This window comes from Balaenoptera physalus (assembly GCF_965194825.1).
Source record: "Balaenoptera physalus genome assembly, chromosome: 9".
Lineage (NCBI taxonomy): Eukaryota > Metazoa > Chordata > Mammalia > Artiodactyla > Balaenopteridae > Balaenoptera > Balaenoptera physalus.
In genome coordinates this window covers 41071574-41085488 of record NC_138888.1, presented here as the reverse complement: position 1 = coordinate 41085488, position 13915 = coordinate 41071574, and positions in this window count along the sequence as shown.

Sequence of the window (13915 nt, the reverse complement as noted above, 5' to 3'; positions counted from 1 at the left end):
CGGACAGTATTTGTAAACTGGGAAATTTTATATAACCTGTGTTTCTAGATTTCCTTGAAAATTAAAAGATTGTAACGTTGAGCCTGTATTCTTCATAATAAAAAACTGAATGGTTCTCAGTAGCAGCATCTTTCAACAAGAAAGTGAAAAATCTTTCCCCGACTTAAACATTTCAAGTGGTTTCAAGAGCCAGGGAGACAATGCACATAAGTGATGTCAGTCAGACATAACGCATTAGGGAGCTCCAGGGCTACAGCAAATGCATGTCCTTTCTTACAGGAAGCGGCTGCTATCTGCACTATTCAAGTGTTTATTATGAGGGAATACTGTCTCATTGTTGCCACATGTTAGTTTTTAAGAAAATCTGGAAACTCTGATTATTATGTGGGTTTTCCCAGTTTTCAAGCACTGTGTGGGTCAAATGTTGGCTGACCGGATCCAGCATGCGACCACCAGTTTGCAACCCCTAAGGTAGAAGATTGTTTTTAAAAAATGTTTATACAGGAGGATTTCAGACACATATGAAAGTGGACAGAAGAGTATAAAATATCAGTCTCTGGCTAGCTGTGTCCCATCTACATGCCATCCATTACTCCCATCCTGTATTGTTTAGAAGCTGATCACCAACATCACATCATATCATTTGTAATTCAGACTGTGTTAGAGGTTTCTTTAGGGAAATAAAATGGTAATATGTTTCAGCAAAAATAATATCTGTCCAAGGTCACGTGAGCAAACCTGACCACCAATGTTTTTTGTTTTTTTTTTTAAGTCAGGGCATTTATTCTAACGAGGTTTTTTGTTTTTTGTTTTTTTAATTATTTATTTATTTATTTTTATTTATGGCTGTGTTGGGTCTTCATTTCTGTGCGAGGGCTTTCTCTAGTTGTGGCAAGTGGGGGCCACTCTTCATCGTGGTGCGTGGGCCTCTCACTATCGCGGCCTCTCTTGTTGCGGAGCACAGGCTCCAGACGCGCAGGCTCAGTAATTGTGGCTCACGGGCCTAGTTGCTCCGCGGCATGTGGGATCTTCCCAGACCAGGGCTCGAACCCGTGTCCCTTGCATTGGCAGGCAGACTCTCAACCACTGCGCCACCAGGGAAGCCCAACCACCACCAATGTTTTATTTGTTAAATCACCTAAGTTAAAAAACCTACTGGGATCCAAAACTACTCAAAAACTCAGTATAGTTTCTAAAACTCAAGAAACAATATGGTTGACCTTTTGGATTCCTGTCTCATTCTGCTGTCTTATACCAGTGAGAATAAAATAAGGTATATATGTTGATTTGGGCATCAACTTGGGTAGATCCTGAGAAAAAACTTTACCATTGTGATTCCAAATTCTGGTTCATTTATAATAGTTGTTAGAGACTCATGATGATAATTCTAGTATTTTGTTGACATCTAGATGAGCAGGAACAGAACTCATGATAGGAGAGCATCTGCTCGTGTTTTACTGACAAAATCATGATATTTAAGGCCCTCACTCAGCAGATAAATAGAGCATGTGAAATGTTCATCCCCTTTGTGATTTCTTTGTTCTGGAAACTAGCGCTGTGTAAATCCAGCATAGGGGTTTTGAATGTGATGGATAGTTTTAATGAATACTCTTCTGAATCCTACTGTTTTCAAAGTTGTCCATAAAGAGGTGGTGAAACTTGAGTATAAGCTGCTCTTATTTATTTCCAATTCATATTGTGAAACACTAACAATATGTACATGAATTTTCTGATTTTTAAAAAATCATGGTTACATTAAGTGCAAATATGTTTTTACCATAAATGTAAGAAAGTAGATATCCACAGAAACCTCATTAGAAATTTGAATAAAAGTAGCAGAGTAAAATTATTTGCTATTCTGAATAAATTTTTTTAGAACATGCATCTTATTCTACAAGGCATTTTGCATTCAAGACTGCTTTGTCCCTAGACAGTAGGTACTAACAAAATGTATATTAAAATTTTTTAAAAGGAAGGAATTTCATTAAATTAGTATGTGTTTGTTTATAGGATGTGGATATTATAATAATTTTTCCTGGCTCTATGCAGCAGTTTAAAAATGAAACTACAGTAACATACTTTTTCCCTTCATTTTCAAACTGAAGTGTCGAGCTTCATTAACTTTGTTGGAAACTTAGAAATATAATAAAACTGCTTTTCAGTGTCCCCTTTAACCTATGATTTAGATGAAACTGAATTTCAAAGCAAAATGGAATTGAAACTAGACAACACATACATTTGTGGAATTAAGAACGTAGTGTAATTTCATGCCATGGTACTTTATCAGACTTTCAATAGCACGGGGGTAATACTCTTGGGGAGAATAGCAAGTACAATCACAAAGCTTCCATTTAATTATACTTATATAAACCAAACTTTATACCATTTTTGGATTTTAAACCCGAATATTCAGTATATGCTTCCATCAGGAGGCAGACATGTCAGTGGTCTGCTCAGCACAACTCTCGGATGATAAGAGAAAAATGGTGAAGATAGGAGAACTTGCTCTGTTGTTTAGGTGGCTGGACTTCTCAGTTACCACTGTTCCCACCAAAGCTCCATCATGTATCTGCCAATCATTCTAATGAGATGCACCTGGTCAATTAACTGAGTGATGCTAGAATGTTCAGACCTACACTTCATTTTCAATAATGCCAAGGACTTCAGGCAGGGGAGCATCATAACTAGATATCGGCATATAACAACATATGCCAGACAAGGTGGAATGGCAGACAAGGCGCTAACGAACCACAAGCACAAAGAAACAGCCTTTCCAGACTCTTCTCATTGCTCATTCACTTTAACTTTGCTGAGAATAATAGTTTCTGCTTTAAATAGAAATGAGAAAGAGGGCTGCTGGGAGGAAAAACTTGTTTATCTCTTCAAATCAGTCTTGGTTTGAATTAAGGAAGAAAACAAGGACGCTGCTGTGAACTAGATTCTACACCAGTGATGTTTGAAGGATGAGAATCTGATATTAAACACTCCTATCAAAAAATGTAATACAATTGATTAATTTATTAAATTCTTAGGGAACTGATTTATATTTGATGTGGTTCTTCACATAACTTATTTTGGTTATATCAAATATATATGACAGTTATAAAATATTTACCACGTTGCAACTTTAGCTGATTTTTATTTCCTCAAGATATAGTAAATACATATTTTCAACTATATCATTGTAGAAAATAGAACAAAATATCTATATTAATGATAAAAATTCTCATATGAAAGCGTTTTACTATGTAGCATATGAAGCATTATAATACCTTGCCCACCACTGAAATGCAGTTATCTCTGAGCTGAACAACGACTAGAGTTTCAGAGCCTAGAACAGCAGTACATAATAGAAAGGAAATGACTTCTCCAAGCTGGAATCAGAGAGCAATTTTAGGTATGCAGAATTTAATTATCCTCAGAATCAGGCCAGTAGGCAAATCTTTATTCTCATGAGATGCCCAATAGTGTTTTTCAATGATCAAAATGAAGGGAATGTGGGTTTTCCACATCATCTCTATACAACTTCTTTCCTAGAACAGCATCTTTTGTTCCAGGAGCATGCAAATACATGTAATGATTTTTTCTAATAAGTCTAGTTATTTTTCTTGACCACGTTTTATCCCCTAACTGACCAGGACCAGTCCTTGTGGCCACAAGGTTTAATTAGTTTGACAGCATAAAATGTGCATTACACCTTTTTGTGTATTTATAAATCAGCACTTTCAATCAGGTTGACATTTAAGAGACAGCCCATACCCACAAAGTACACACCACCAATCCTAATTACCACTGTCTATAAAATATTCAACTTTGGACAAGATAAAGGGAAGTTTTTATTCTGTTAATTTGAGGAATCTATATTTATTCTCTTTGTGTGTTCCTAGACTCTGGACTATTTTTTAAGGAAAAGAGTTTAAATTGTGCTTGCAATTAAAGGGAGTGAAACAGGAGGTATAATGGATGAAAAGTGCTGAGGAGTGAATGTTTGAGGGCTATAGGAGACTTGAATTCTCTGTTCTCTTACTAAGGTATTTCCTGTGAAATGTTGCTTATTGCTGATCATTCATTCTTTCCAAGAAAAGGCTGAAAGTTCATTTGTTCTGCTTCATTGTGTTTAGATATTAGGGATGTCTTCAAAACAGCTCAGGGATTTTTGCTTTTTATCACCCACCTCTAATGTACACTTTTGTCAAAGGTTTACAGTTTTTGTTTTGTTTTTTAATAACTTTTAGAAGAATCCACACAGGTAGATAAAATCTCGACATTCTTAAGATGCTTTAAAAACTGCTTTTTATTGTTATCTTTTTGAAGTGTAGGTTATATCAAACAGTTCTTGGTAAAATTCACTGAGATTACTTTTACAAAATAAAAATATATATAGCAATATCAATAATATTTATGGAACACATCTAAATTATCCATATAATAGCATGTATCCTATTTTTCAACTACAATAATTATAAAGGTTATTTTCTTCCAATATTTGCTATTTATCATTTCTTATTTTTTTAATTATGTGACTTTTTGTGAGATGCACATCATTTTTCTTTATCCCTTCCTTATTTTCCTTCATTTAGTTTCTTCCATCATTTACACCTCACATCTTTAAACTCAAGATTCAGCAGAGACATCATATTTTGTTTCAGTAAGCATAAATTAACATCAGAGTTTGAAAAAGCAAAGAAATATCTGTGCAAAATTTCAAAATTGTTTTTTATCTCAAGCTATGAGGAACTATGCATTTTATGCTTCTTTATGCCTCATGCATTCCTGAATAATATTTATCATATATACAGCTACAGTTGGAAGATGGAATGGGAATATTTCAGTAATAATCCTCTGATCTGAAGAGGTCTTGAGAAGCATCAGTTAGTCTACTCCATAATGTGGTAAAATCAGAGCTAAAGACCCCAGGATAAAAAGTGATATTTTCTTTCTGTAATGGCTTCTATAAAGATTTCAAACCTCTCACTGTAAGTACTTTAGCTCCCTGACATCCCTAACCATTTTTCTTTTGTCATATATGAATTTAACTTGCAATTAAAGCCCATTTTCTCATTTCAGAAAATATGGTGAACAGCTGTTCCCTTTTCTTCTAATAATCACCTCACATTTCCTAACATTTCATTATTGTCACCTACTTTGTTTAGGTTACTTCCTGGCATTGAATTTTCACTTTATTTTTTTGGAGCAAAATGAGGCACAAGTACTCACATCTCTTTTCCAATACGTATAAAAACATCACTCCCAACATCCCCTTCTTCTGCAATATTTTTATCCCTTTTTTTGTCTTTCATATTATATATCCTACCAGGCTGAGGTCAATGAGTGTTCATTCCTTTTTTACATTTAATAAATACTTGGAAATGGCTCCTCTATACCAGTCACTGTCCTAAACATAAGAGATGTGGTGTCGAACAAAAGAGACAAAGTCCCCGTCCTCATGGAGTTTAGAGTCTAGCAGGAGACTCTGTATACACATACAGTAGGTCAAGTGGTGACAAAGTTACTCACCGGAGAAGAGTTAATGCAGTGGACCTGATGTTGCTCCCCTCTCCTGACTTCACGAGAGCTTGCTTGTGTGGGTGACCCCTGGCTGGCCCTGGGAACTTAACCTTTGGAAAAGTCCCTGTGCCACCAATTGGTAAAGTTGTTTTCAATGCCTGTGGCACTGAACTGTACTGTACCAGCTTTTTTTGTGGAAGCAGTGTGATATATGGTGGACTCTTGCTTTTCTCCTGGGTCTGGAATTTCAGTAATTATGGCTGGCTGCTTGCACAAGTGCTATGTGCCTGTGTGAGCAGCCCTCTATATGAAGCCTGGATTCTGAGGCTCAAGCTGGCATCCCTGGACAGAAACATCTCATATGTGTCGTTTCAGTTCATTGCTAGAGGAATAAGTGTATCTTGTATGACCGCTAAGGGAGAGAACTTCAGAAGCCTGCACCTGATCTCCTCCAGACACCACCTGATTCATCATTTTTCCTTGTTGAACCTGCTCTGTAAACTTTTAATGTGATAAACTGTAACCTTGAGAATGACTACTTCCAGTCCTGCAAGTCCTTTCAGCAAATTACTGAATGGATTGTTGGTCATGGGAACCCTGTTCAAAACATTGTCAGTTTTAAAAAGTAGCAAAGTAAGGGGTTGAGGAATGATAGCAATATTATATTTCAGACAGGATTATCAGGAAGTCTCTTTCTAAGGAGGGAGCCTTCCAGCAGAGGCCTGAATGAAATGAGGGACCAAGTTAGGCAAATATGTGAGAAAGAACATTCCAACTAGAGGCAAGAGAAAGTGCAAAGCCCACAGAATAGCTTGGTGTTTCCACTGTGGCTAAAGCTAAAGGAGTGAGGTGGAAAGATGTGTGATATAGATTAGAGAGATAGTTCTGGCACAGACAAATCAAAGAAAAACTTACAATATCTTACTTCTTGATAATTAATTAAGAAATCAAAGAATATATTTAAATGATTTCTGTTGAGAAAGGTAGGCCATATATTGGAAATGAAACTTTTCTCTCCGAATGAATTTGAAAATGTCCCTCAATAAGGGACATTGTAATGAAATTATATAAATAAGAGAAATAAAGTTTTTCTCTTGGCATTAAATGAATAAGATCCATATAGTATAAGATTAATGGCCAGTAAGACAAAACCAAAAAATTATCAAATATGTGACTACAGACTTTGAAAACAAGAAAAACTCAAGTCAAATTTATCTGAGAATAATTTAAAGGATGTTAAATAGGCACAGTATTTGACAACTTACAGAGTATCTTATTCACTGAAATGGAGCACCATATAAAACCGTGTGGACCAAGGGAGCACACATTTGTTTTACAGCAAATAAAGTAGAGTGTGCATCTATGACCATGGGACCCAATGGTCCCATTAAATACTACACAGTCCAGGAGCTGCCAGACTATGTGAGTAATGAAACAGACTTTTCAAGGTGCCTGTGAAGTATCAGCTTGAAGACGACACTGCCAGCATGGGAAGCTATCCTTCAGGATGTGGTGTACACCTGGTGCAAGGAAGCTGGTCCTTGTTGGATCTATGCTTATCTCCAAGGATGCCTGGAGCCATGGCATTTGTTGGCCAAAATAAGGATGAAATATAGCAGTTGGTGATTTATAATGATCTGTTTAAAATCTGAAAGTCCCCTGAGGCACCCTGTACTAGATTACTTACATTGTTAATAAAATTTTACTGAAGGGTAGTTTGCACCTGATTTAACTTGTTACACAGACCAGTGCAGTACAGTACCCCTTGGTAAACTCATACCTTGAGTTTCCTGAGAACAAAATCACTTGTATGTATCTAGGTAGTTCAAAATCCCAAGACTGAAGTGCATTCTGTGCAAAGGACCCAGGGAACAATACCTGGAAGTTTTTCAACTTTTCTATGTTTGCCTGCACTTTCTTTCTCATGTTGTAGCACATCTTTTACCATTAATGAAGCCTATGTGAGTATACCTTGTGAATTCTCAGCAATTATCTGACCCTGTGTAATTTCTGCACATTGTAAGTTAACAACCATGTAATACTGCTCTGTTCACAAATAGTGTAGAGTGTGGTCTGAGAACCAGGAGGTGAAACCGAGTGATCAGCTTACTCATAAATGAGGCTTCCTTATGGAAGAGTAACTGTTTGTTTCTTAGGTAATTCAATAAATATTATTGAGGACATTGATAACAGACACTGTCATACAGTGTCACGCAATGAGGATATTGCGGTGAAGAAGGGCGCACAGTTCTGCACTCATAAAACTTGCAGTCTAATGGGAGAGTAGATATTAAACAACTTATATTATTTGAGAACTATTATAATAAGTGCCACAAACATATTACATTTATTATTTATTACGCTCATTTGCATTACCAATAATCATTGAAAATGAATTTTTAATCTTTTCTAGGCTACACATATGTACATGACATGTATTCATATTATTTAATATATTCTATTATGAAATTTGGAATACATGATATTTAGGCTTCAGAAGTTTTTCTGTAAATGATTAATAGCTCTAAGCATGTTTTGAGGAGTTATTAGTGAAAGTGCTACACTGATTTTTGAGTTTACTAACCTTCTCAAAGTCATCTTCAGAAGGAGAAAACATCACAGGTAATGATGAAAAAATGTGAATTTAGTCAAGAAATGAAATATTTGTATATTAAGCAAGGCATTGCATATGTTCAAACAAGCAGCCTCAGCATAGCTTTAATCTCTTCTTTAAGGGAAATTTATGATCATAATACAAATCAACTTTATTTTTATATGAACAATTTAAAAAGAGAATGAAGGAAATTATTCTGACCTTTGGAACAATGTAGTTTCTACTCTTTACTTAGGCTTCTCTTGTTTTATTTCTTGCGAAGTGACCCAGTGATACAAAGACAACAGTGCGATTTATTATTTTTATTATACAACATTTCATATTACATAGAGATATTATCATTGAAAAAATTGGCTTGTACCTCCAGATGCAATAACAAAATGACAGCTTTTATGATGAACTTCTTACTCACCACACTCCTGTGTCTGTTCTTCTAGTCCTTGGGTTACTGGAAACTGAAAACTACACAATTATATTCATAAGTAGGAGTCCTTGTTTATTAGGTATTTCTGTTTCTGGCTTTATTCTAATCTGCTTGTCAGTCATAATTGCCAACAATTTATTGAGACAAATGATAGCCTGTCACATTATTTGGAACCATATAAGATAGCTGTAGCATTAGTTCTAAAGATCCAATTCGAATGGCTCAGTTATATGACTGTAAATTACAGTGGAAGTTCAAATTGCTTATGGCCACTGGAAGTTCCTCTCATTTAACATTCAACCTGCCATTTGCATTATTTTGACTTAAAAATACAAGATAGCCCCATGACATGACATTTGTTGGAATTTTGTTTAAAGCTATTTGGAAATTACGTGATGGGTTCAAGTAATTTTAATATGAAATCCCTAGCTTAACTAAAAATAAATTATCTACCCCTTCATTACTGCATTTTAGACATGGACATATTGTTTTATGACAGCTCTGTAAAAGAGAAGGAAATACAATATGTTTTAAAACTGCAACAATTGAGAGAGCAGAGGTAATTAGAAAGCCTACCAGGGATTTAAAATGTGACTATTTTAATGGCCTTCAGCCATCCCCAAAGTCATTAATGACAAAGAAAAAAAATCTTTGAAGTTGACTTACTGTCAGTAAGTGAGCAGTCCCTGATTTAAAAGACTATAAATATTTCTATGCTTCCACAATGCAAAATTTTCTCAAAAAATAAATTACCTTAAGAAGATGCTTAACCATTATACACTTCTATGAGGATGCCCCAACATCCACCTAATTCTAGTTATTCAAATACTTAACAACTGTTTAAAAAAAACAGTATTTGATTGAATTCCAAAAGCACTTGCATACATAGTTTGTTAAATTACTTCTAAATAGTTTATATATTTTCATTTATTTTAAGAGCATTGTCTGTCCCCTTGTTTCTTTTAGTTATAAGATGAATAAGGTCTGAGAATCTAATGTATATAATGGTGACTATAGTTGATACCCCTGTATTGTATAATTGAAATTTGCTGAGAGTAGAATTTACATGTTCTCACCAAAAATTTTTAAAAAGGTAAATATGTGAGGTGGTGGATGTATTAATTAACTCGATGGGGGAATCCTTTTACAACATACATATATATACATTCACAATATATATCAAATTATCACATGTATACTTGAAATATCTTATAATTTTATCAGACCTCAATAACTGAAAAGTATATATATTTATACAAAAATTATATATAAATCATATTTATTTAAAGTATAATTTTGATAATATATATTGTTTAAATATAAAACATCCTTTAAAAAATTTTTTATTGAAATACAGTTGACTGTTGATTTACAAAGTTGTGTTTTGGGTATACAGCAAAGTGATCCAGTTATACATATACATATGTTTATTCTTTTTTACATTCTTTTTATATTTATTACAGTATAATTTCTATAATATATATTTTGAATATAAAACATCTTTCAAATTCATAAAAGAAGATTTTACATGAAAATTCTAGAGTTGAACCCAATTCTAGATTTTCTAATTCAGTACGTTAGAGTGGAGGTCAGATAATTTGATTTAAAACAAATCCCTAGGTAAAGCTCTTGCTGTTGGCCCAGGTACCATAGTTTTCAAACTGGTATTATCAGACTGTTGTGAAGTGTTTAATAGTCAGAATTGTGGAGTATAGCTGGTGGGTAATATTTTTTTTTTTTTTTTTTTTTTTTTTTTTTTTTTAAAGAATGTTTTTTTTTTCTTTTTTAATTATTTATTTATTTATTTATGGCTGTGTTGGGTCTTCGTTTCTGTGCTAGGACTTTCTCTAGTTGCGGCAAGTGGGGGCCAGTCTTCATCGCGGTGCGCGGGCCTCTCACTATCGTGGCCTCTCTTGTTGTGGAGCACAGGCTCCAGACGCGCAGGCTCAGTAATTGTGGCTCACGGGCCTAGTTGCTCCGCGGCATGTGGGATCTTCCCAGACCGGGGCTCGAACCCGTGTGCCCTGCATTGGCAGGCAGATTCTCAACCACTGCGCCACCAGGGAAGCCCGTGGGTAATATTAATACCTCTATGTAGGGCTTGTTGAGAAGTTACGAAAGACAGTAAATATTAAACGGATCAGAATTGTGTGCATAATACTCAACTAAGGAAACCTTTAAAATTTATTTATTTTAAATAATATGCACTGAATGCTGCCTGGCATGATGTTCTTAAATGTTATTGAAGGTCATTTGGTGGTATCAAGATTTAGATTTTGTCATCATTTTTAAACTTTCTTTTTTTTCTTTAGTTTGTTTTTTACAACTTTATGTAAGTGGTATATAGTAAATTAGACATACTTAAAATTATTTACATTGATAAATTTTAACATATGTGTACATCACTAAAATCAGCACCCCATCACCCCCCCAAAAATTTTCCTTTTACCACTTTATAAGGGATGTTTACTGCCCTCTAGCTTCCTATCCCCATCCACACTGATCTGCATTTTCCAGAATTGTGTATAAATTGAATTATGCATGTGTACTCTTTTTTGTCATGTGTGTTATTTTTATCTGCCTTCTTTCATGCAGTATAATTATTTTGAGATTCATCCATGCTATTGCAGATGTTTATTTCTTTTCATTGTTGAGTAGTATTCCATTGTATAAATATACAATTTGTTTATCAGTTCTCTAGCTGTTGAATATTTGGGTTGTTTCCAGGTTTTTACTATTACAAATAAATCTTCTATAAATATTCATGGTTCAGTCTTTGTGGGAAGACATTTGTATTTCTTTTGGGTAAATTGTAGAGAGGAATGACTGGATTATATGTCTAACATTTCAAGCAATTTCCAAGCTGTTTCCCAAAGTGGTATTTTATATTCCCACCAGCAATGCGTGAGAGTCCTAGTTACTCCACAACATTTTTTACACTTGGTCGGGTCAGTGTTTTTAATTTGAGCCATTTTGGTGTGTGTACTCATATCTCTTGCAGTTTTAATTTTTATTTCCTTAATGACAAATGATGTTAAATATGTCTTGTTGTGCTTATTTTCCCTCTGTCTTAGTCTGCTTGGGCTGTCATAACAAGACATCATAGACCGGGTGGCTTAAACAACAGGAATTTATTTTTCTTAGTTCTGGAAGTTGGGAAGTCCAAGATCAAGGTGCCAACTGATTTGGTGTCCAGTGAGAGCTCTCTTCTTGGGTTGCAGAAAATCACCTTTTGCTGTGTCCTCACAAGGCAGGGAGAGAGGGAGTGAGCGCTCTGTTCTCCTCTTATAAAAAGAACACTAATTCTAATAGATCAGGGTTCCATTTTATGATCTAATTTAACCTTAGTTATTTCCTTATTCCAAATACAGCCACACTGGGAGTTAAGGCTTCAACATATGAATTTTGCGGGGGACACAATTCAGTCCATAGCACCTTCCATATAATTTCCTTGGTGAAATACCTACTCAAATTCTGTGCCTATTTATTTTTATTGTGTTTGTTTTCTAATTACTCAATTATAAGACCTCTTCATATATTCTTGATACAAATCCTATGTCATATATGAGTTTTGCAAATATTTTCTTTGAGGTTGTGGCTTGTCTTCTTATTTTTTTAGTGGTCTCTTTTGAAGAGCAAAACAAATTTTTTTTGATTAACAATCTACTGAATTTTTCTTTTATAAATCCTATCTTTTTGGTATATATTTAAGAAATCTTTTCCAAACCTAAGGTTTCTCAGATTTGTTCTTGTATTTTCTCCTAGAAATTTTGTAGTTTTAAAATCTTATATAGAGTCCTGTGATTCATTATGAGTCAGTTTCTGTATTTGTGTGAATGAGGTAATTATGGAAGTTTTCTCTTGTTTTGCACAGGTCAAAATAATTTGATTGGATTACCTTTCCCATTGAATCAATTTCACATCTTTGTCAAAAAACAACTGACTTTTATATATAGTTCTATCCTGTTCCACTGAAGTTTCATATAATATGTGACCCACACAATTTTTATTACCATAGCTTTGTAACTGTTGAGATGAGGTAGCTTTTTTTAAGTGCTCCAACATTTTTCGTTTTTTTCAAAGTTGGGTTAGCTATCTATGACTTCTGCATTTCAAAGTAAAATTTAAAAGAAGCTTGTCAATTTATTTTTCAAAAACGTCCACTGTAATTTTGATTAGAATTGCATTGAATCTATAGGTCAATTGTGGGAGAATTAACATCTTAATAATATTGGGTTTTTTGACCTCTGAGCATGCATCTCTCCCTTTATTTAGGTCTTATTTCATTTCTCTCTGTGATGCCTGTACTTTTCAGTAAACAAGCCTTGCACATCTTTTGTCAAATTTATTCCCATATATTTCATATTTTGTATGTATGAAAATATGTATTATTTTAATTTAAGTATTTTTTAATTTAATTTCTGAGTATTTTTAATTTAATTTCTTATAAGTATTTTTTAATTTAATTTCTGATTGCTCATTACTATAAGATAGAAATATGATTGACTTTGTAAATTGATTTTAGATGCTGCAGCCTTATCAAACTCAGTTAATTCTAGGAGCTAATACTCTGTCCTGCTTAACTCTTTTCATTTTGGTCTCTTGGGATGCTTAGCTCTGGAATCCGCAAGGCTCTGTTTTAGTTTTCCTTCCCTGGGCCAGCACGTGGAAAGTCTCTCTAAGCAATAAGCTGTAGCAATCATAGGGCTCACCTCCTTTGTTTCTTGCCCTTTGTTTAATATCCAGTGTCTAACAATCCATTGTTTCATGAATTTTGATCATTTTTTGTTTGTTTCAGGCAGGAAACTAAACATGGTCTCTGGAACTCCACCTTGGTTGGAATCATAAGTCTACAACATTTACATTTAATAGAATTATTGATTTAATATTTAAGTCTATCATCTTGTTCTTGTTTTCTGTTTGCATAATCTGTTCTTTGTTTCCTTTTTAATATTTTTCTAACTTTAAATAAGTGCATTTTAAATAATTCCATTTATCTCCTCTGTTGATTTATCAGTTTTAACTCTTTGGCTTTTTTATTATAGTGGTTGATTTGGTGTTTATAGCTGTGATCGCAGACTTTTTCTGTAAAGGACCAAATAGTACATAAATGCTCATTTTCCACTCCTATAGACTCTGTCGTAACTACTTAGCTCTGCCGCTATAGCATGAATGAAGTCGTAGATAGTGAGTAAAGAATGGGTATAACTGTAATTTGATAAAACTTTATTTGTAAAATCAGGTGATGGACTGGATATGCCAACATCTGGATTGTACCATATATCTTGCTCTTAACCACAGTCTACCTTCAAGTGATCATATATCACTTCATATGTAGTATGAGAATCTCAAAAATTATACTTGCCTTT